This window comes from Ovis canadensis, chromosome 3 (genome assembly GCF_042477335.2).
Source record: "Ovis canadensis isolate MfBH-ARS-UI-01 breed Bighorn chromosome 3, ARS-UI_OviCan_v2, whole genome shotgun sequence".
In the NCBI taxonomy this organism is placed as follows: Eukaryota; Metazoa; Chordata; class Mammalia; order Artiodactyla; family Bovidae; genus Ovis; species Ovis canadensis.
In genome coordinates this window covers 206875955-206900503 of record NC_091247.1, presented here as the reverse complement: position 1 = coordinate 206900503, position 24549 = coordinate 206875955, and the positions used below count along the sequence as shown (strand labels likewise).

The 24549-nt window shown below is 35.0% G+C and overlaps 1 protein-coding gene across 8 annotated transcripts in view; it reads left to right on the top strand.

Moving 5' to 3' along the window:
- The window catches only part of ATF7IP (activating transcription factor 7 interacting protein), a 116041-nt gene that overhangs the window by 2246 nt on the left and 89246 nt on the right, over nt 1–24549 (top strand). For 2 of the 8 annotated variants that reach the window (XM_069585656.1, XM_069585652.1), the window contains exon 1: nt 17200–17528. The exons of the other annotated variants lie outside the window; for them this stretch is intronic. The gene's annotated coding sequence lies outside the window, so the exon portion shown is untranslated. Of the gene's footprint in view, nt 1–17199; nt 17529–24549 lie in introns of those variants that run through there. 8 annotated transcript variants of the gene reach the window in all.

Below are 24549 nucleotides of genomic sequence, written 5' to 3'. Positions count from 1 at the left end.
CTTGACAACACTGAAGAACATAACGAACTATGTAAATATGTATTGGTAGGACAGTTTTGCTGTTTTGTAGTGATGGGCACATTTGTTAGAAAGGCAAGTATAGTTCTATAAACTTAAAACTAAGAATAATGTACTGTTTGAACGTCTAATATTTTTTGTTCATTAGTACTCTGAATAACAGGCATGATTTGGAATTTAAGTTACTATTAAGATTGAATAAATACTGAATTCTGTTACTGGGAGTCAATTAAAATCCTTTTAGATTTGTACATTTTAAACAAAAAATTCAGGAAAAAAAGATTTGAATACTTAAGCCAAAGCCATTAAAGTTTTTTTCTTTAAATTGTGATTTTAATATTGATATTTAAAACTTTTTACTTGTTTTAGCACGTTTAGAAGGTGTCAAAAGTTAATTAGAAATAAACACACTAAATGTTTTTGTGGCTTTCCTATTTATTGATTGATCAATTAGTTTATCTTTTGGATCATAATTTCATTCCTGCCCCTTAACCTAAGCACATGCGTACACACATACTGCCGTATTGTGGCTATTTACTTTCCTGGTGGCTCAGTGGAAAAGAATCCGCTTGCAATGCAGGAGATGTATAGGAGACATGGGTTTGATCCCTGAGTCGGGAAGATCCCATGGAGGAGGAAACACATTCCAGTATTCTTGCCAGGGAAATTCCATAGAAAGAGAAGCCTGGCAGGCTACAGTCCATGGGATTGCAAAGAGTTGGACACAACTGAGCATGCACACACAACCTATTGTTATATTGTGGATATTTATCCATTTCATTGTTCTTTAGAAGTATGTTTTTCAAAAATGATTGCATGATATTCATTTTGTGAAAATATCCTAAATTATCAAATGTTCTTGAAACACATTTTTAAACAGCCACAAAATATCAGTGTTTTTAATAAGAATGTACTAAGACTTTCCTTATTGAATATTTTGTTCATTTTGCGTTTCTCTATTATAAATAAAGCTACAGTGAATATGTTGTACATGAATCACAGTCTGTATCTTATTTCTTTGAAATTGCTGTTTCAAAGGGCTTTTAAAATAATTTACAAAATAGATAAAAACTTAGTTTTTTTGAAAAGCATTTCCCACGCCACCATGATTTTGGTGGTTGAGAAACAGCAGCTTATTTACTTTTTTTCCTGGTAACTAGTGAAATTGAACTTATAAACATTTAATATATATGCAACTTTCTCATTTTTCTTGACTTTGCTGTTTGAGGATATTTTGTGTATCTTTTTTTGGGGTAAATGTTAATATTTTTCTTATTTGTTTGTAACAGTTATTTGTGAATATGAAAATTGCTTTTCATATTTTTTGCAGTTTTTTTGTTTTTTCCAGTTAAATTTTTTAAAACAATTGCTATGGGCTTCCAGGTGGAACAGTGGTAAAGAATCCACTTGCCAATGCAGGAGACACAAGGGATATGGGTTCGATTCCTGGGTTGGGAAGATCCCTTGGAGTAGCAGTGGCAACCCACTCCAGTATTTCTTGCCTAGAACGTTACATGGATGGAAGAACCTGGCTGTCTACAATCTATTGGTTTGCAGATTTGGACATGGTGTTACCTACTTAGAATTGTTATATTTTAATGTAGTGATATGCACTGCTTTTTATTTATTATTTTTCCAAGACTTCTCTGCATAAAAAATACTACTTGTTATAAGAGGAACTAAATGATTGATCTGTTTATTTTTTCCAGGTGTTTTAATTATCTTAAAAAATAGGTTTGCATCTACATAGAGTTTATTTTGACATTGGATAAAGATGGGTTGCTAGTTTCAATCTTTTCCAAATATCTAATTTTCTTTGAATTTTGTGTCGGTGATTCATTTCTTATTGCTTTAAGATGCTTCTTTGACCATAGCTTGCTAGGTTTGAGCTGTCAGTTCTGCTTCATTTACTAGGGCTATTTAATTAGGCCCATTGACCTTTGGGGGATCTATAGATAGGTTTGAAAACTTGCATAGGTTCCATGATATACACAGTTTTATGTGAGTGAACATAATTTGCAAGTTTTTGTGGAGAGAGAGTTGCAGTTTTTTCAGCTTCTCATGGAAATAGTTTATGTAAAATTTAAAAGCAGGTTAACAGCACTGTAACTGGGACTTGTTTATGTAGCAGTACTGCTTTGTTTTGTCTGCTGTAGTGCTATAGACTATATAAATATATGAAGGGACAGTACATAGCATTCCTTTTCATAATTTTCTAAGTGAGTTTTCCCTGCCTTTGTAATAAATTTGGCAAAGTTTTAAAACAGCCAAATATTTAAAGTTTTGTTTAGAGTTGCATGAAACCTAAATTAGGTTAATTTACATCTTTATACAGTTTTTTTTTTTAATTCATGAATATGATGCATTTCCTGTAGATCCCACAAAAATATACTGTTTTTAGGAACTCTAGGAAAAATTGTGGTACTTGTTACTTTTTATTAAGGTGTTACTTTACTGGTTTCCTATAATGGTATAATGTTAATAGGGATGCTAAGGTAGGGGATGTAGGATTTCATTTTCATTTTTAGTCTGCTTTAGGATATAACATCATGTTAATAGTGCAGGTATGAAGTTAGAAGTAAGAGAAATAGCTTGCTGAGGTAAAGTGTTCTACAATATTTAAAAACAATTTTTCTTCTTTGTTTAACATAGACTTTTTTTTTTAATGGGAAAATTTTGAAACGTTATCTGATTCATTTTTGGGTCAGCATGGAGCCTAGTAAATAATATGTAATAAAGATGAAAATTTTTTCTTTTAAATCTCTTTGGTAACATTAAATATTTCTCTCATAAGGATGTTTCCCTAATTATTAGCATAAATTAATTCTCTATTAAATCTATTCTTTCTGCTGATTGCAGTGAAAAATATAATCTTATTGTGTATTTCAGTTGTAATTCTTTTAATAATATTTTTATAATAAGTACAGGAAAGACAATAAAATAATTGCCAAAATATTTATGTTGAATATAGTGAAACTTGAAAATTCATGTCATGTGTGTAAAGGAGAAATCAAGGAAATAGAGATAAAAATCAAATGGTAAAATATCGGCTTTATAAAAATGAATCTAGGACTAGTTAGAAATCATGTTAAGGTACTAAATTACGTATCTTCAGTATTTTCTTTTTAATGAGAAATTTTGTCTTTGGGTATTTTTCAAGCAAATCCACTTCTAGAAGTTTGCATATTTTTACTTTTTTGCGTATAATCTTTGCCCTTACTTGAGAATTTTTCCTAGTTCTCAATATTATGATTCTTATCTTTCCAGACTATAGTAGATAAGTTGCAGTAAATTAAAGAGTCTGCCTACAGTGCTGGAGACACAGGAGACATGGGTTTGATCTCTGGGTCAGGAAGATCCCCTGGAGAAGGCACTGGCAACCCACGCCAGTATTCTTGCCTGAAAAATCTCACGGACAGAGCAGCCTGATGGGCTACAGGCCAAGAGGTCTCAAAGAGTTGGGTGCAACTGAGCAACTAAGCACACAGCACAGTAGAAAATTAGGGAGAGGAGAGAAACACTACTAGAAAATTCCATATGGATAGGGTCAGGAAGTGATGGCTGGCATTTTGATTGTGAATTGGGATTAGGTATCAAGTGTGAGGACAAAAATTTGCAAAGTTAGTTTTGAGGTTATTTCGCTTGGGAATTGTTACTCCTAGAAGCAAATCATTATTTATAGAGTGTTCATTATGGTAACTAAGGATCTTATTAACAGTTCTGAATTATAGAGGGTCTCTAATGATGTTAAATTTGTTCAAGAAGGCAAAGAGGTTTAGATGTTATTTGGCTTAAAAAGACTTATATTACTTTAAGTTTTGAGGTATAGGGAAAATTCATATATTATCATACCTCGTTGTTCAAAGGAGTCACATGCAGAAAGAAGTTTGAGAGTAAAGATCTTAGTTTCGAGTTCATAACAGCTGTGAGGCATTATAGGGAAAAATTGGGTGATGTTTTAACAGTAAATTATAAGTATCATTGAGTAATTCTGGGAGTATTGTCCTTAGTTTCCTATTGTATGCAGAAATTGTTTATCCATTAGTGGAGCTTCTCTTTTCAAATTCTTGCCCATTTGATCTTGTTATGTTCTTTAGAGATTGCAAGACTAGAAATTACTTCTCAGTATTCTTTCTCAGACTGTCATGCCATCTAGGGAGTAACTTCAGTGTCTTTTCTGTCATTATAGTTTTCTTCAAAACAGAAAAGTGAATTCCAAAGTTAAACTATGTTTATATATGGTTCAAGTTGTACGGTGAAATCCATTTTGTATTGGAGACAGTATGAGTGCTGGGCAGCATTTTCAGTGTTTTTAAGTGCTGCAAAATGAGAAAACCAGGGTATTAGTATTGATTTATAATGGAATGTTTCCAGGTTTGAATTTTGATCTTTGGGTTTTTCAATCTTTAAGAGAATGACTAGGACATCTCATTGGTCCCCCTCCTAAAAAATGTGGCTGGCCTAAGAGTACAGTTGATGTGTGTACTTGACAGTCTTTATATAATAATTGGACGTATATAAACATAAATGTCTGGGAAATGAAGATGATCTATTAACTTTACTGTCAGAAATACTTTATTCGCATCTGCAATTTTTCATTGTTCAGAATATTATTAAAAAGTTTTGTGTTATTTTGTATCAGATAACTATGAATAACTGGCTTTATCCCTTTTAGTTTGGGAGGGAGGGCGAGCCCCTTTCTGTGATGATGATGTGAGGTAGTGGTGTCATTATGTCCAACTGTATAATCCTTTCTCCCTCTCTTTGTTGTTTGTGTAACCCTATGCTACTTTGTGAAACATTGTTTTGGTAGGTACCCAGGAATTATGTGTATGGCTCTTTTACATTCTAATAGAGAGCTTGAATGGGATGTAAAAATGAAGGTTCTTGGAACTGAAAGAGCTGTGAAAGAATCTCTCCTTGAGTCAGTAATTGTCAACGATGATGTCTTCCATTTTGTAGAAGAGTAAACTTAGATGTTAGGAAAAGATTCTGCTCTTTTGAGGACCAGGGACAAAAGAAAAAGAGATTGGTGAAACAATAATGAATGACTTTACTGCTTCAGCGCTTTCTCAGTTAAGACTTTTCAGCTTAGGTGTGTACCTGCCCTGTTACCCTTATTAGATTAAATGTCTAAAGAAAAGGAATAAATGGGGAAATGAATGGGAAAGAGGCTGCTTTTTGAATCTCCTTTGTTTTCTTTTGGGGCTTCCCTGGTGGCTCAGAGGTTAAAGCGTCTGCCTGCAATGCGGGAGACCTGGGTTCTATCCCTGGGTCGGGAATATCCCCTGGAGAAGGAAATGGCAACCCACTCCAGTATTCTTGCCTGGAGAATCCCATGGATGGAGGAACCTGGTGGGCTACAGTCCACGGGGTTGCAAAGAGTCGGCCACGGCTGAGCGACTTCACTTTCACTTTCACTTTTATTTTCTTTTAGGTAGTAAATGTCAGCAGCTGTTGGAGTACAGTACAGGCTAAACTTTATCAGAAACTGTTAGTGTTCAGGGTAATGAATGTTTATTTCTCTTATAAAGTAATACAGAGGAAAACTTCAGGTGTGTAAGTGGCTTTGGCTTAATATTTGTGGTTTTCGTATGTCGAACATGGTTTCTAGGTTGAACATGGATGATTTCACCAGCCAGGGGCAAAGGAGAAAGAATGATGGGAGTGCACAATCATTCTTTTGAGAGCCTCATATGGATGTGGCATATATCGGTTTGATTCATGTTTTATGGGTCTGTATGTAATCATTGGAACATACATAGCTGGGAGAGGAAGGCTGGGAAATGTAGTATCTGGCTGGACAACCATTCATTCAGCTAAAGTTAGAAAATTTTATAAAAGGAAAGAAATGGATATTAGAGAAGTTAGCATTTTCTGCTACTAAAGGAAGCTGGAGAAATGGTCTCTGATTCATAATTTGATATTGAAAACTGACTCTGTTTTAAAACTTAAATCCAGTTATAACTCTCTATAGCTTCCTTTGAAGGGCTTCCCTGATTGTTCAGTGGGTAAAGAATCTACCTGTAATGCAGGAGACACAAGAAACATGGGTTTGATCCGTGGGTTGGGAAGATCCCCTGGAGGAGGGCCTGGTAACCCACGCCAGTATTCTTGCTGAGAGAATCCCATGGACTGAGGAAGCTGGTGGACTGCAGTCCAAAGCTTCGCAGAGAGTCAGATGTGCCTGACTGTGTAAATACACATGCACTTGCACACACATCTTCCTTTGAAATGAAATTTTGAGAGCTTTACAGTCATGATTCCTGACTGAAGTTCTAGTTACTATGAATATCTGATTAGGTAGAATTCTTTCTCTTTCTACTTGGCCTCTGAAACCATTAAATCATGATGAGTTTTGTAAGAACTCAATGTAATATCTTTGAATCTTGCCAGTTAACTTACTTTAAAAGGATGAAAGACTGTAGGTAAACTCTGAGTGACTGTTTGAACTGCTTCTTTTAGCTTCAAAGTTGAGTTTATGTTTGAATTATCCGGATACTATTTTTCTTCCTTTACAACTATATAAGTAAACTATACTTTTTTCAAGATAGAAAATGTCATTTTTGAGGGCTTTGTAATATATACAGGTAAAAATAATTGTGGCCATAAATTCTTTGCTTTCAGGTAAAACTTAACTGGTAAGTAATAAGTAAGTAAGGAGAAGGCAATGGCACCCCACTCCAGTACTCTTGCCTGGAAAATCCCAGGGGTGGAGGAGCCTGGTAGGCTGCAGTCCATGGGGTCTCGAAGAGTTGGACATGACTGAGCGAATTCACTTTCACTTTTCACTTTCATGCATTGGAGAAGGAAATGGCAACCCAGTCCAGTGTTCTTGCCTGGAGAATCCCAGGGACGGGGGAATCTGGTGGGCTTCCGTCTATGGGGTCACACAGAGTTGGACATGACTGCAGTGACTTAGCAGCAGCAGCAGCAATAAGTAAGTAAGTCAAAGTAGTTGTTTACAGATGATAAATATAACAATAGATATTTGTGTGAGGCACAAAAAGTGGGATTCTGTTAGATGGAGGTCAAGGAAACCTTAGAAGAATTGTATTTTAAAGGAAGAATTAGAAGGATATTCTTAGTAAAGGGTATTCAGAATCTCAGAGGTGGGAAAGTAGTATGTTTAGGGGAATATACTCACAATGTGCCTAATAAAGGATATTGTTATCCTGAGCTAGGAGTCTCTAATTTCTCTTTTTACTTTGCTCTACTTTGTATCTCTTTTAAAGGCTTTTATTCCTTTCAACTTTTATGTTTATAATTACTTCTGTAGAACTTTATAAGCGTCCTGCAGTGAGGAATTTTATCTTATTGATGTATTTGACAAGTATCACATTTTAAAGACAGATCACTTTTAATTAGGTATAAGACTTTTATTAAAATTATAAAGTTGCTTTCCACAATACCTACCTTATTATTCACTAAATATTTGCTTATTGAAAGAACAGAACCCTTTTGTTTTAGGTGCCAAATAAAAAGGAGGTAAGGGGGCGAAGAAGGTATTTTAACTCCTTTCATTTAACTCATGATAATCCACAGATGTCAGAACGTTTCAGAGAATAATTAACCTTGACGTTTCAAACCCACTGGATGAATTGTCAAAAGATTTGACAGACACTTTGCATCTGGGAAATTATAAATAGTGAAATAACTGGGAAAAATAAACTTCAGTTTCATTCATTAAGAAATAGAAAAAAATTTAAAAAACACTTTTGCTTACCTATTAGTTAGTTCTTAAAATATAAATCTGAAGGACAGATGCATGCAAATTAATAAGAGCTTGATGAAAAGGTAGAATGACTTAATTTTATGTTGTTTGTGTGATGTCTTCTTCCCCCTAAAACTTAAGTGATATGATAGTTGGAAGATTAAAAATACCAAGCAAATTAAGAAAAAAAAGCAAGGAATTTTCCTAAAACCATTTAGTAATATAGTGAAATGGAACGTATAATAATTTTGTCTTGGAGTCTGGCCAGCTAGTGTCTCAGAGCAGTATTTCTTACACATAAAATGGTAATACCACCTACCAGGTAGGCTTATTTTGAGGATTAAATGAGATTAGTTATATAAAATGCTTAGCAATTGTTGCTGACATACTTTTCAGATTTGACTTCAATCAGTTGATGAATCTTTTAGGAAGACATGAATATTTACTAAGAGGCAACCATGAGCAGCTTTAGAGAGCCCGTGGAAACAGTGTCAGATTTTATTTTGGGGGGCTCCAAAATCACTGCAGATGGTGATTGCAGCCATGAAATTAAAAGACGCTTACTCCTTGGAAGGAAAGTTACGACCAGCCTAGGTAGCATATTCAAAAGCAAGACATTACTTTGCCAACAAAGGTCTATCTAGTCAAGGCTATGGTTTTTCCAGTAGTCATGTATGGATGTGAAAGTTGGACTATGAAGAAAGCTGAGCACCAAAGAATTGATGCTTTTTAACTGTGGTGTTGGAGAAGACTCTTGAGAGTCTCCTGGACTGCAAGGAGATCCAACCAGTTAATTCTAAAGGAGATCAGTCCTGGGTGTTCTTTGGAAGGAATGATGCTAAAGCTGAAACTCCAGTACTTTGGCCACCTCATGCAAAGAGTTGACTCATTGGAAAAGACTCTGATGCTGGGAGGGATTGGGGAGGAGAAGGGGACGACAGAGGATGAGATGGCTGGATGGCATCCACCGACTCGATGGACATGAGTTTGAATGAATTCCAGGAGTTGGCGATGGACAGGGAGGCCTGGCGTGCTGTGATTCATGGGGTCGCAAAGAGTCAGACATGACTGAGCAGCTGAACTGAACTGAACTGAAGTACAAGGAGGTATATAGAAAATGACAGTATTCTTGATTACTACAGTTAGAACTTTAAAAGTGTTTAAAAAACAACTTAAAGGAGTAAGTTTGATAATACCACTCCCTAGTAGGAAAAATATGCATTCAGAAAAGTAGTTTATTTGCGAAGGTTTGTGAGAGAGTCCAGATTTAGGACTTATTCATTAAATTAAAACAAAAACAAACAGAAAACACCACTAGAAGATTTAAAGAATAAAAATCTTTCAGGGATATTGAATTCACCAGCCTCATGATGAAAAAGCAGCCATTTTCTCACATTAGTTATTTATCTTCAAGGTTTATCATAATTCTTCAGACTCTTGTCATTGTCAAAGTTAGAAATGAAGTCATTTATTTCGGGGGCTAGGTCCATACAGAATTAGCCTGTTTTCTTTTTGTAATTTTAGGGTGCAGTGTGATCCCTCACCACTTATTTACCTTGCTGGACATGCTGACTTAAAATTGAGGCAAAACAAAGTGTCAGGTTTTCTTCCATAACACTTCCTGTGACCAAGTTTCTACTCCATAAGGCATAGACTTGACCATATAAGTTTGTTTAATGATTTTTTGATTCTTTATTTTATTTTGATGTTTTACTTAACTATTTTATTGATCTAACGAAGTACTGTTAAGTATAGAAGGGCTTCCTTTTATCTGCTTAACAAAACTATTTATGTTTGATATGAATTAACTTGTCTAGTTTTATAAAGTATAATAATTTACTTATTTATTTGCTTGATTACAAGATTAGGAGCTAAGAGCCATCTAATTTATTTCAGTGAGTTTTCACCTGGAGTACTTAAAGCTGTACTGTGTCATGGTTCTTTAAGATTCCCACATTTTTCCTTGTCTGTCAACAAGTGATATTCTTTATTCCTCTGAGCTGGGAATCCATTAAGTTATAAAAGACATACTATAATGATTTCCTGTGAAGACCTACAAGGTATCATTTCTACGCTTGAGGTGCAGTACTTGTTCCCTGTCATAGTTAATTAAAAGAGATTTGTTTTTAAATATCACCTGTCTCTGTGGTCATGGTTACAAATTTGATTTATCCAGTTTTATCCTGGAAGGAAGGAAAACAAATTCTTATTGAAACTATGTATGTGAATTCATATAAAGTAGAGAGACTCAGTTATGCTACTTTATACAAGATTTAATCATTCTTCTAAGTAGTTTTTAAATAAGGCCAATCAGTATATTTAGTATTTTTCTATAGAATTGTGCTTAAAATAACCTGATGGTTTGTTAACTTACAACCTATATTAAGATCTTTCATAGAATATTTTTTTCTCCTGAATTCTGAGGGTATTGGATCAAGAGACTATTTAAATAATCATTTCTACAAAATATATCTTAAATTAAGAGTTAAAGATAGATTAAGAAGATAGTGCTTTTCTTATATGACCATTAAAAATAAAACGTTAACTGCAATTAGTTAGCTACAGTGTAAACTAAATTAAACTTTAGTCCTAGGTAATTCTTACTCTCCGTTCTATGGTTAAGTAATCTACTTACATTAATTTGTCTACATTGAACTAATAGAATTGTGGAAATCCTGACTCATTTTCTTGATACAGTTATGACAGAAGTTGATCATGAAGATAACTTTATACTAGGATGTGTGTATCCATGAATCTCATCTGTATAAAAGTTGAGATGTAGTCCAGTCTAACTGGGCAACCCTACAGACTGTAGCCTGCCAGGCTCCTCTGTCCATGGGATTCTCCAGGCAAGAATACTGAAGTGTGTCACCATTCCCTTTTCCAGGGGATCTTCCCCATCCAGGGACCGAACCCACTTCTCTTGTGTCTCCTGCATTGGCAGGTGGGTTCTTTACCACTAGCGTCACCTGGGAAGCCTGATAGTACAATTGGTACAGTTCTTTACTAAGGACTTTTTGATGTTTGTTAAAAAGACACCCCTCCTCCCCTACCCATCCAGCTTCAGTGGCAGGAAGGATCATGATTCATTTTTGTTTCTTAATTCTCATTGCTCTGGGCTGCCTACTCACTTTCTATATCTGGTACACTACTTTCATCCTTAAAATTTTATTCACCATTGTGGGGATTTCTCTCACCCCTCTTTTGTGTAGGTCTTTTGTTTTCTGTGTGCTATATTTCTTTATTGATTTACTCTGTCATTAGGAGGAGTGGACCATATTCTCTAGTAGCTTTTTGAGAAAGCATATATGGGAAATATGTTTCTTGAGACCATGTGTGTCTGAAAATTGTCATTTTATATTTTTAATGCTTGATTGATAGTTTGGCTAGGTATACAAGGCTAGGTTGGAAATCATTTTATTTTAGAATTCTAAAGGCACTCCATTATCTTCTTGCTTCCGTTACCACTGAGAAATCTGAGGCCATTCTTATTTTTGATTTTTTTTTCCCTCAATGGAAGCATTTAGAATCTGTTATTACTTTCCAGGTGTTCTGAAATTTCACTTTAATTCCTTGATATTGATCTGTTTATTATTGTGTCCTGGAATTCATCAGTCCCTTTCAGTTTAGCAGCTGTTGTCTTTCAATACTGGAATTTTTCTTAAATGATTTTACTGGTGATATCTTCTGCTATTCTATCATTCCAAGGTGAATTTTCGGGTAGATACTCACATTTTCTTTTCTCTCCTGTTTACAACTTTGTCTTTTTGCTCAGGTAGATTTTTTTTTATCATGAGGTCCTTCTGTTGAGTTTTTCTTTTTATCACGTTCTTAATTTCTGTTGTTTGTTCCTTGCCTGTAGTAGTCTATTCTTGACACATGAATGCAGCATCTTTTAATATATGTGGATATTAATTTATTTTTGAAGTGTTCTCCCTGTGTAGTCTCTGGCTATGTGTTTTATTTTTTGTTTGTTTGTCTGCCATATTAGACTTTTCCTAGTTGTCTTTCTCTTCCTTGCCTGACTGTATAATATATTGTGGCAGAGTAAAAAGTTGATTAGAATATCTAAATTTGTCAGTTTTAGACTTCATTATGGGCTGGTCTGGATGGGCTGTTTTTGGAGAGTTCCCAAGACCTAAGGTCTTGTGTCCTGTGCTTGTTAAATACCCTTAGAAAGTAGTCTTTCATTTTCATACATGGAGAGTAAGGATGTTATTGCCAGCATTCTGGAAGATAAATGGAGGGAGAGGATTGGGTTGTCTTCAGTGAGCATTCAATCCCTCTCTTTTTCATATGCTACTCTCAGTTTTTTAAAAAAAGTTTTTATTTTATGTTGGGGTATAGCTGATTAACAATGGTGTGATAGTTTCAGGTGGATAGCAAAGGGACTCAACCATATATATACATGTATTCATTCTCCCCCAAACTCCACTTCCATCTAGGCTGCCACATAACATGGGCTGTGCTGTGATTAAGCTCAGTCATGCTTGACTCTTTGCGACCCTATGTACTGTTACCCGCCAGGCTCCTCTGTCCATGGGGATTCTCCAGGTAAGAATACTAGAGTGGGTTGCCATGCTCTCCATCAGGGGATTTTCCCAACCCAAGGATTGAGCCCAGGTCTCCTGCCTTGCGGATAGATTCTTTACCGTCTGAGCCACCAGAGAAGCCCAAGAATACCAGAGTGGGTAGCCTGTCTCTTCTACAGGGAATCTTCCTGACCCAGGAGTCGAACTGGGGTTTCCTGCTTTGCAGGCAGATTCTTTACTAGATGAGTTACTACTCTCCTTTTAAACTGTGGATGTTGTTTTCAGATCTTTACTAGGATTGGGGAGAGCAGGTATTCAGTAGAATGTGGGAAGGACATCTAGAGATTTCACTGCTTCACAAATAGCTTTCACTAATATTCTTGTTTTTAGTCATGCCATCTTACTATTTGCTTCCTTCACCTCAATTTCCAAAGTGCTTAGTTATTCTGGTTTCTACATCTTTTGAAGTTTCTGCCATGTAAATCAAACTGGTTCCTAACTTATTCCTTATGCAACTTAGAATGTAGTGTTTTGGGAACTGCTTAGTTAGTTACCAGTGATTCTGCTTATTTTCCAATTCCCAGAAATCTTTGTAGCTATTGTCCCTCTTAGTTTTCTCTTTGTTCTTGAGAATTCATGTCTTCAAAAAATACCTCCAATGTAGGTTAATGGGATTTGAGTGAGTGAAGTTAGGTGTTTTCAGTTTACCATCTTAATAACCATCTAATGTTACTTTTAATGTTGATAGTAACCTGTGTAATTAAAGTGTATTAACAAAATTAATAAAAATGTATTTTATACTTAATATAGTGAAGCCATTTGTTTAGGTTCCATGGAAGTTTCAACATTCTACATATGCAGAGTTTTCTAATAGTATGATATGTGATACATTAAAAGTATAGTAGTTGACTAAAGTTAATTCTCTTATGGTTCTTTTTCATTACTACTTGTGTGACCCCTGGCAAATGATTATATTCTGTAGTCATTAAATGTTTGAGATTATAGTACCATTATTTTACATGTTCATAGTAAGAGTGAAATGAGAGTGCTAGTTTTACTTAGGAAAAGGGTAAAACATTAAGTAGTCATGGAGATGTTTACCTTACATTAGAAATGCCTTCCAAATGTGTTTGCTTTTGCAAATTAACATTAATTGGGTTTATTAAGACTCTCTACCTAAAACAAGTTGATTATAATCTCTGACATTATATAATCAAGTTGTACTCTTTCTTAGTAGTATTGAAATTTTTGAAAGTAGATAATATGATTATATTTGTAATTTTCTGTAGACTTTTTTTTTTTCCAGAATTCAGCTATTCTAAGCATATGTTATCTCCTGTATAGTGCCTATTTAAAAAAAAAAACAAAAACACACTTCAAAAACTGAAAAATGCTCTACAAAAGATATTTTTTCCACCTTGGATTTTGAGGTGCAGAGTTTTTTAAGTTGACAGTTAAAAACTTAGCTGACATATTCTCCTTCCTAGAGAATAAGAGTTGAGATCCTAAAAATGAAGGTTCTTAAAGATGTAAAATTTTCACAGATTTTTGTGAAAGAAATGAAAATACAGGGAATTACCCTGGATATGTTCGAGTGCCTCCTGGTTTGTAGTCTATGGGAACTTGAGTAGAATTTGTATCCTGCTGTTGTGTGTAAAGTTGTGTAAGTCTTTTAATTATGTTAAATTGGTTCATAGTGCTTGACAGGTCTACTATATCCTACTTTTCTGTCTATGCTATTAATTTTTGAGAGTTTGATATTGAAACTCCAGCTAAAAATCTTCATTTACTTAAAATAATTGTAATATATAATGGAACTGTATATAACTTACGTTCTGTATTTTCCAAGTCTCTTGTAAATGTCTTATAGTACTTTCATAATTTAAAAAACAAGAAAAGAGAAAGACAGGTACCATAAGATCGCACTTATATATGGGCTTTGAAATTTGTCACAGATGAACATATCTACAAAACAGAAACAGACACATAGACATTGAGAACAGACTTGTGGTCGCCAAGGGAGTAGGGTGGGGTAGGGGAGGGATTGGGAGTTTGGGATTAGTAGATGCAGACTGCATGTTATATAGGGAATGGATAAACAACAAGGTCCTACTGTGTAGCACAGGAAACTGTATTCAGTATGCTGTGAAAAGCCATAATGGAAGAGAATATGAAGTTATATATGTGTATGACAGCCACTTTGCTGTACAGTAGAAACTAACACAATGCTGTCAATCAACTATACTTCAATAAAATGCATTTTAAAAAAATTTAAAAACACAAGGAATTAATCCCAACTCACCAAATATGGAGCAAATAAAAACTGTGTTTCACACTATGGAAGTGAGTGGAAAATGAATTAGGTTCTGATTTCTGTCCTGTAAGGACTCATATGTAAAGATGTCAATGACAAAAGATGCTGAGTATGTTGGTACGTATAAAAGATCTTGAGAGAGCCAAGTACACTTGGTTTGGGGTTTGTGCATAATAAGGGGAAAGGAGAGCAAAAAAAGGATTGTCAGTGATAAGATAATTTAGGTTCAATTATGAATAGGATTTATTGGGTAAACCAGCATAGTTTTTTTGGGATAAGGAGTGAAACTGGCAATGACACCAGTTCTCTGAGTAGCAGCCTAACCATTATTCTAAGTTGTTTACGTGCTGCACAGAAACAGAACCCATGTGGGAAGGGATGGACAAAGCTCAAGTAGGCAGGCTGAATGTAGTCTAGAATATATTTTAGCTATTAGCACTTTCATGAAGTTATTTAATCTCTGAGCCTGTTTCCTCAATCACAAATAGGAGAAAAACCTACTTTGTAGGGTTAGTGTGAGAATTACTTTAAACAACGTATATAAAACTTACATGAAATCTTGATTTATGTTAATATACTTTTCTACTCCTTGTCTTCTAAAGCCCCTTGCATGTAGACAATCAATATATTTATTGATTCGACTCAAAGTGTCTTGGGATAATAGAATACAAATACATTGGTGGTAAATTGGTTGTAGTGGCTGGAGGAGGATTGGTATAAGGCGGGAACTTAGATTATGTTTCTTATTTTGAAATCTAAATTAGGTGAAAAGATAGCTCTTAAAGGCAATAAGAGCTATTGGGAAGATCCCCTACAGGAGGGCATGGCAACCTGCTCCAGTGTTCTTAACCTGGAGAATCCCTATGGACAGAGGAGTCTGGCAGGCTGCATACAGTCCCGGGGATCACAAAGAGTGGGACACAAGTAAGCGACTAAGCACAAATAGCCAATAGCCAGCAGCTTAGCTTGCCCTGGAAAGCTTAGATTGAGAAAAAAGTACTTAGTATTTCCATTGGAAAGGTATTTGGCAAGACATAGGAGGTTTAAGGAGTGCGGGGGAGCACCCTACACTTGAAGGTATGTTACATAATGTAAATCTTTGTAGAACAAGCTTCCAAAAGAATCTGCTGCTTGAATATCAACTGCTGTTCATGAGGCAGCTCAAAATGTTTTGGTTGGTTGTTTTGCCATTAACCTTAGCCACATTCTGGTGCTACAGTAATGTCTGTCCTGTTAGAATCTTTCCCAGTTTACCAATTTCTTGCTTTTAACAAATAGATCTGAGCCACCCTCAGAGAATCCATTATATTTTTGAAGAATTAATGTGGCTTGGATCAAATATTAATATCGACTTTTCTTCCCCTAATGCACTACTTAAAGCAGTTTACATTGTCTGACTAATCTCATGGAGGATAAATAAGGACTTTTAAAAAGCAGAATGTTTGTTTTTAACCTTTATTATGGTCAATTTCAAATGTATACAGAAATAGAATGAAATAATGAGCTCCATGTGCCTATCACTCAGCTTATGCAATCATTAGTTTTGGGGGCCAATCTCCTTTTGGCTAATCCCTACCACACCCTTAGCAAGTTTTCATAAATACCTACCTTTAGTGGTGGAGAGAGACAAGAGAGCACAAGGCAGCTAAATTTAGGAAGGTAAACCAAGTAAGAGAAAAGGAAAAGATGGATTTCCTAGCTGATGTGAGTTATCAAGCAAACAGGTTCTTTCTGTGCTTTTGTCCTTTTTCTTTTAATGGTTGGTTATGAGATGGCTGGATGGCATCACTGACTTGATAGGCGTGAGTCTGAGTGAACTCCGGGAGTTGGTGATGGACAGGGAGGCCTGGCGTGCTGCGATTCATGGGGTCGCAAAGAGTCGAACACGACTGAGCGACTGAACTGGACTGGAATGCTAAAAACGAATTCTTGTTGTTAATATACCCACTTTCAGACTGAATTTTACCCTTTTGTTCTTCCTATTTGTTTTTTCTCCTGAGGGTGTCTACATTCTTTATTTTTATTTGCTTTTCATCCATGTCAAAATGTTGAGAGGTCTGTGCCAGGGCATGAAATTAAATTTGCCCTGGGACCAACCACTCACCTGGAGATGTCTTTGTGACCATCTGGTCTACAGACTAGAAGAAATTTTTTTTACCTTTATTGCAGGTTACACAAAATAAGCTTTGTTGCCATTTTAGCTGTAAAGTCTCTAGTCCTCCCCACTACTTATTTAAAATTATTGTCAAGAGTCAAAAATCTGATTGCAAGGTTTAACCATTGGCTAGATTTGAGCACTTTGGAGCTTAGATTCTATGGGAAAATCTTTAACTAGCTTTCTATAAGTTGAAATTGATTATTCGGATTTAAAAAACTTAATTTTCTAGGAATTATAAAAATTGGCACTCTTTTCATGTAAAAAGTACTATAAAAGAGTTAAAAAAAAAAGACCTTGAGCAGAGTTTGACTTCTTTTTTTTTTTTTTTCTGGACTGAAATGGAGGCTTTCTTTCAAGCGAATTCCCTGATGTTTGCTGTGTGTGATTTGGCTCTATCTCTGTAACTGCTAATATGTGGCATGGACTTTCAGCTGTTTGGGATCAGGATGTACCCAAACTCTGTATTGCAAGTCGGGATCTGCAGGCATTATGTTACACAACTGGCTTGCTGCCTTCTGTTCTCTGTGTTCTGAGTAGCTGCATTGTTTGTTGCATTAGCTGTTGTTAGTGTTCACTTTCCTGCAGGCTGACATAGTGGGAGGGGCTTTGTTTGATACATAGCTGAGTTTCCACTGTGTGAGTTCTTGAGTGCACACTGCAGCCATCTTAATTACACTTTAGTGCAACTGAGACAGTGCAGCTGTCTCAAAATGGCTGCTAACCTAGTCTTTGTAACTGCTTAGGCAGCCACTATGCCACTAAGGAGACCTGTCACTTGCATCAGGACCAGAGGTAAGAACCAATTACTCTTTATCTCTGAACATTTTAATTAAAAAATATTTGCATTTTACTAAGTTTATATAGGAAGGTGAACTTAGAGCTTGCTTGTTAAGAAGTTGAAATGTTGGCTGATAGAACCTATAAGCTTCTTTTATGGAAACAGTACATAGCATAGTGAGGTCAAAGGTTAAATTCCTGTAATTTCTCACCATCTTATGTTCTGTCGTTACCAGAACATTTGATCACCACAGTAGTGCTTTTCTTGCTCTGATTAACTTCATGTTCCCTTTATGTTGGAAAATTCAGTGTGCTTGTTATTTATTTGTAGAAACAAAGAACAATATATTATCTCACATTTTTTTTAAAAGAAGCCATAAATAAGTCTTGTTTTGCAAGGAAATTGTGATTTTTCTAAGTTTGTATGTGTGTATCTGTTTTGGAGGTATTGTTTGGTTGCTTTCTGGGAAGAATGTTAATTTTCTGGATATAAATCACAGTTACAAAAATTTAAAAAAATTTTTAGCACTGTTACTTTTTTTGTACTGTGCATTCCAGTTCTTTATTATTATTATTATGCTGCCTCCTCCCGGCCACTCAGTTCTTTCACAGTTTTGAAGAACTGAGTTTCGAGCTAACTTTTTATCATTATATTTTTTGCTTAAATTGACATTCAGATTCAGATTTTGAATTTAGAAATAGCTCACATTTTCTAGGTCTGGATACCCTTTTTCTTTGTACCTAATATATTCTTATGCAACAGGACTGAAGTAAGTCTCAGTTTTTTAATTAAGTGATGATATGTGTGTCCAGTTTAACTTAGTTAAAATCTGTAGTATACTTAAACTAAGACTCAGTAACTTTGTTAATTTAGTTTCAAAATTTTCAAAAAGCTTTTTTAACGTTGTTCTGAAGTAGAAAACTTTATTGAGATATTGTAAGTCGGTAGTGACCCAGAAAGTAGGAGGATTAAATTTTTGTTACTGTATTATTTCAGATAGCAGAACAGTTATTTATAATTAAAGCACTGATACTTAAATCGCAGTACGTAATTTTTTTTTCTAAATGATATAGTGCATCCCTCTATCTTTATTATTAAGAGTATTATGAATATATCCCTGACTAATATGACATAGAACAGTAAGTTTTGAACTTTCTAAATACAGCAGCTTCTAAAAAATAGCAACTTTTTGCACCTTAAATTGTTATGAAGAATCCTAGCATATAAAAGGGATATATGAATGGTGTATTTATTGTGTATTTTATAATGTAAACTTACGACATTTACTTATTATAAACTTAATAAAATGAGAACAATTAGGCTGTTATGATAAAAATGAAAGTTTGAAACCAGATCATGTATGACAATTATGGTCTTTAGGATCTAGGTCACCTATTTGTAGACATCTAGGTGCTAAGGGACTGTGGAATTCAGCTTGAAAAGTATTCTAGAACATATATCCTTCATTTCTTTTCTGATATACAAATTTTCATGAAAGTAGTGTGTAAGACTTATATTTGCATGATTTAACAGTTTAAAATTGCTGCCTTGCCCTGAAATTGTTTTACTTGTTCTTATTTTTAAACTTTTTTAGCAACATTATTGTTTTTCCTAGCTTAATAAGTATTTATTCAGTGGCCTAAAATGTATTTGGGATCATTAGCTCAGTTTTATCAACAGCTGCAGTATGTTCGTTTTATGTATTAATTTCTTTGTAAAGTTATTAGGACTTATTTTGTGTGCTGTAATAAATTCTCATAATCTGAACATTTCTTTTTGTAAATGTACATATGAGCTTGCCTGTGAAAAAGTAAAAGAGCTATGAATCCAATATGTGTGACAAATCCAATAGATGTGAGCGATTCTATCCATTGTGCATTTCATTTCAGTAAGGTTTTGCCCTAGAGTATGAAATAGGAAAGTGAATGTGCTATGACTCTAATCATTCTTATTTTTTTGGCTTCTTATAGTACAAACAGCTCACTGTATTTCAAAAATTGCATATGATGTAAACCAGCTACTTGGTTTTATATTCTTTATTGCTGGAGAGAAACTGACTAGGTTGAAATTATTGATCAATTTCTGTTAACCTTCAGAGTAGGGCCTCAAGGAAAGTTTAATGATCCATTCTTCTTGCCTTCTATTGTGGACTATAAAATTTACATCCATCTTACCCTCCACAAGATGAATCCACTGATTATTACTTAGACAGAGGAAACACCAATACACTGTGGTTACTCATTTCTGATTCTTTCAGTGCCGTGTTGTACTTTTGCAGCTATGAACATAAGCAACTATAAACATAAACTTGACCTCACTGGGATTGTTACTTTTAGGATTGGTGACAGTTTTTAAATTTTCTACGCTGAATTCCATGTTAGCTATTATGCTCAATAATTGAGGGCATAATAAATCTGGGTGCTGGGTAATTAACGTGTTACATTATTATTTTGTCACTTTTTGCCCTCCTCATTTGTTTATCCCTTTTCATAAGCCATTTTGCTAGCATAAATCTTGAGGTAGCAGAAATGTTGAGGTAGCAGAAAGAACATTGACCAAGAGTTCAAACCTATATTTGAATTATACTTTTGCTACCTTTTTCTTATATTGGCTAACTTACATTTTCTGACTCTCATTTCCTTATCTATGAAATGGAAGAAAAAAATCCTATCTATTTGGCAAGGATATATATGTTGGCGATTTACATAATGTTTTTGAATAATACCAGAAAATACTCCACAAATATCTAGCATACTAACTTTCCTGTAGTACTTGAATGCTCTTCAGTTTCTTTTCTCAGGTGTCATATACTATATCAAATACGATTGGATCAGGGAAAGTGCTATGTTTAGAAAGAATGGGAAATTTCTCATAGAACTCATGCTCAGAAGTGGTAACTAACACCATTGTATCCACCTGGTAATTGATATGTTCATATTTGTACTCCTGGGTCCTCTCTGTTGAATAAATTAGCCTTCCTTTGCTGTATGTGGGTAGTGGCAGATGTATTTATTAAGTCAAGCCAATATAGAATGTTGTCATTGCAGAAATTAGAGTAGGAGAATGTTTCGGTTCCAGTCTGGCTGAGTAGTCCACACATGCGGTGAGAAAATAACTTTTTCGAAAGAGATAACTTGAATTCAGGGCCTAAGAGTTTTATGTTTCAGTACAGATGAGAGTCCTTATAGTATGTATAGCTCTGTTTCAGTGGCCACAAACTGGCAGCGAGCAGACTTCTTTAATGTTTTAACCACTGCTGTATTTCTCTAATACTTAAAGTTGCCAGATTTTACACAAAAATCTGCATGTCTCATCTTTTAGAAAACAGAATATTGGGTCGTGCTAGAAATGTATTTTGCTTGAGAAAAATAATCTACATTTGAGTACATAGTCTCCTTCAGATAAGGCCTCCTCCTCACAGCTGGTCCTCTTCATTGATTCACATTACCTTCTGGGCTCCTGTGAGCTGTTCCTTTTAAATCCCTATCCTGCTTACTTCACAGATTGTTGGCAGCCATTAATATCTAAAATACAGCTTCTCATCTAGAAGAAAGTAAACATAAGTAAGATCTAACCTACTTCATGTGGTAGGAGACATAGCATATGTAAAATCAGCTTACTGTTTAGAAGATACGACACATTTGTCTTGTCCTGGATTTTATATTAGAGTACCATGGTTACTGATTGAAGGAGATCCACTGACATCAGCAAAAAGTGACATTCATTTGAAAGTTAAGTGGTTAAAAAATACAAACTAGGAACATGTTCCTCAAAGTCTTTTAATGTGATAATAAATTCTCTTTACATGTTATCACTGTATTAAATCTATTACTATACTTATTTGTTATATCATTACTGATGTTTTTAATGATGATATTGAATAAAAAATGTTAAATTATATTCACAATGTGCAATTTTCTGAACAGGTAAATGGAATGAACTTTATAAAAGAGTTTTGCTTAAATTGATTAAGAAATACTACTACTAAGTCACTTCAGTCATGTCCGACTCTCTGCGACCCCATAGACGGCAGCCCACCAGACTCCCCCGTCCCTGGGATTCTCCAGGCAAGAACACTGGAGTGGGTTGCCATTTCCTTCTCCAGTAAGAAATAGTAACACTTAAAATGAATAAGTTCCTAATAGAAAGTTCTCTTCACTGTACTAGACTAATTTCGTAGGCCATTATATATACTTGTTTTTGTTAATATTTTACTTCCATGTATAAAAGATTTACCATCTCAGCTATGTGAAGACTTCCTTGATGATCCATGAAACATGGTAGTGTATAATTGTGATCTGATGTGAATTTGAATTCCACATTTTCCAGTGTAAGCCAGCTTCTTAGTGTTCATGTAATGCCATGACATTGGTAACTGCAGTGATGTGCTAGAAGAATGTTACTCATTTTTAGAAAGTGAGTTTCAAGTTAGAGAGAAAGCTTTAGGGAAAGTTGAAAATCCAGTTAACTTGCACAGGAAACATTGATTGACTCCCTAGTTTTCCCACTTCTTACACTCCTGAAAGAGAAAGTCATTTGGAAGAAAGAATAAAGTTTATTCACATAAGGGATTTTTAATAAATTGCTCAGGTTAGAACTTTCACTGAGTGTTCTCTATTAGTAATTTGTAAGTCTGTTATTGGACATTAACGTGTAAGTATGGAAATAATGAAAATAGTGTTTACTCAATAAATCTTTGAGTTTAATGAGAAGGGGGAGTTTAACACCAGAAAAAAAGTCTAGAGTTGCTTCTGCATCTGAGGGTGTCTACCTTCTCTGCTGAAGTAAACCAGACAGTACTGCCCAGAGGAGTCATCTGACTGATGTTTTTTTTTGTTTTTTGTTTTTTTTTTTTTGCTGACATAGAAGCATCATGGTATGAAGAGCAGAAAGTATTAGTGTAGAAGGCAGGAAGTGATTGTTTTCGTGCTGCTAGTGAGTAGTTGCATAGTTTGGATAAATTATTTAAGCTCTAGATGCCATTTTGTGACCATTAAATGAGGAAGGTGGTTGGACTACAGATAAGAATACGAACTTTAGCATCAAACAGGGTCAGGGTGAATTCATGTTCTTCCACTCATTTGTTAGAATAGTGCTCAGAGTATCAATATAATGCCTATTTAGAGTAAGTGCTCAATTGGTCCTATTCATTATTTTTTATGGGATGGAGGCTATTTGTTTTCAGAATTTCAGTTTTCTTTAAAATGGGGATAAAGTACCATATAAAGTTGATACTGGGATTTAAATGGGCAAAACAAAGTACCTAGTGTAGTGTATGATACAAATAAAGTATGAGTAAGATCCGTTCCTTGTTCCTCACAAGGTTCCCTCCAGCAATTGTTTTGCTCTGTGTTTCTTTTTTTAATCATTATGAGATTGAGAAGTCTGGGGTACTAGGTACTCTAGAAAAGGGTTTAGGGAGAGAGGATTGTTAGGGCCCTGGCTGATACACAGTAACAATGCCCAAGAGCAAGGTGTTTAAATCTCAGATTGAAGACCTTCAAGAGCCCAAAGGGGACAAAACAAAGAGTTTTTATTTGTGCTAGGGCAGCATGATACAGTGAAACAAAAATGTACTGTGAAATGATCAGTTGAATCAACAAATTTAATAAATATTTATTATGCCCCTCTTAATTTGCCAGGTACTATTTTGATGGCTGGAATACAAGATCACTTGCTCTCAAGGAGTTTACATTGGGGCAGGGAAAAAAGGAACACAGAAGTAAATATGAGATGCTCAACTGAAAATGCTGGAGCTGGGATGGGGTAGTGACTAGCTGGGTGAACCCTACTCAAAATGTGTTCTGTGAGTCAGTTCAGGGTCAGTTATCAGTTAATCTGTTCCTGGTCCTCCATTAGATAACTAAAATTAAGAATGTCTAGAAAATTTTACATCAATCTAAGAAAATAAGAAAATAATTTTATATCATATCAAAGAATAAAAGTCATATATTTTATATGCTTCCTTCACCCCCAGATAACTCATCTTCATTGTGTTTTACAAGAGTACTAATCTGTAATGGATTAGAAATAAAACCTTGATTCTTTACCATTGTTAGTTTGAGAAACATTGTTTCTCAGTTTTAATTTTACTGTGGTAACTTCCATTCTTGACACTTAGATAAGCAGGCTGCAGAAAATTTGAGCTTCTTATGATTAATTAATTCACTGTTGAGATTAATTTATTTTGCTTTAAAAAACAGTCTCTACTTGTTATTAACATTATATTTTATGCTGAACTAAAGGACTTTAGGTCCTTTGATTTTAAAGTACATTTATTCAAAGAGTTGGGTGTATAAAGTAGAAAGAGAGAGGGAGGAATCAAAATTAAAACTGGAATGAATACAATACTTGGATGATTTCTGACTCTGAGATTTTATGATCAATTGTTCTTTTGGTATAAAATCTTTCCTCCCACCAAGTGTTAACTTGCACAGTGTCTACTATATGAAGTCACACGATGTTATGTATTTGTCCCTGTCCCTTCATATGATGCTGGTGGAGCACAGATCCTAAGAGGGGAATATAGTTGTTTTTTTAGAAAATCTGCTACTGCTTATCAGAGATAATATGGGTAACATTTAGGATTATCTACGTATTAGAAGTCTACCAATTCCTGTTTTTATATAGCTTTATCATTTCCTTTAGAGCCTTATTTATTGCACAGTAGGGATAATTTAAGACCTGTGTTTTAAGACAACTGAACATAAGATTAAAAAAATAAGGAACATATTTTGGATAACCCTTAGTTAGCATATTAAATGGACTTCCCTGGTGGCTCAGATGGTAAGGAATCTCCCTGCAGTGCGGGAGACCTGGGTTCAATCGCTGGGTCAGGAAGATCCGTTGGAGAAAGGAATGGCAACCCATTCCCCTATTCTTGCCTAGAGAATTACAGGGACAGAGGCTATATAATCCATCGTGTCGCAGAGTCAGACATGACTTGAGTGACTAGCACTTTCATAGATAATGACTCAATTCTTACCCAGTCAGATCTGATCTATTAAAACAGTACATAAGTGATTTAAGTTCAAA